This window comes from Rhagoletis pomonella, unplaced genomic scaffold (genome assembly GCF_013731165.1).
Source record: "Rhagoletis pomonella isolate Grant_MI unplaced genomic scaffold, Rhpom_1.0 Rhpom_scaffold_09920, whole genome shotgun sequence".
Taxonomy (NCBI): Eukaryota; Metazoa; Arthropoda; class Insecta; order Diptera; family Tephritidae; genus Rhagoletis; species Rhagoletis pomonella.
The window spans coordinates 3,101-3,350 of NW_023468450.1; the positions used below are offsets into that span (position 1 = coordinate 3,101).

Sequence of the window (250 nt, forward strand, 5' to 3'; positions counted from 1 at the left end):
AGTTTATATTAAACAATTATTTGTTGCTAACAACATTATTTTTTTTTTCAGATACCTTGCTTTTTATCGTTCCGGCCACCAGATTCGTTGGTTTTCATAAAGTTTCATTTGGCTTTGCCACTTCCACCCGTGTTTATAAGGCGTAATATTCAACTGGAGGTAAAAGAGTTTATATTAAACAATTATTTGTTGCTAACAACATAATTTTTTTTCAGATACCTTGCTTTTTATCGTTCCGGCCACCAGATTC

General features: G+C 32.4%; 1 long non-coding RNA gene across 1 annotated transcript in view; it reads right to left on the bottom strand.

Annotated features, from left to right (window-relative positions):
• Window positions 1-250, bottom strand: part of LOC118756340 — a 665-nt gene that overhangs the window by 95 nt on the left and 320 nt on the right. The window contains exon 2 of the long non-coding RNA XR_004995118.1: window positions 56-153. This is a non-coding gene — a long non-coding RNA (uncharacterized LOC118756340). The remainder of the gene's footprint in view (window positions 1-55; window positions 154-250) is intronic.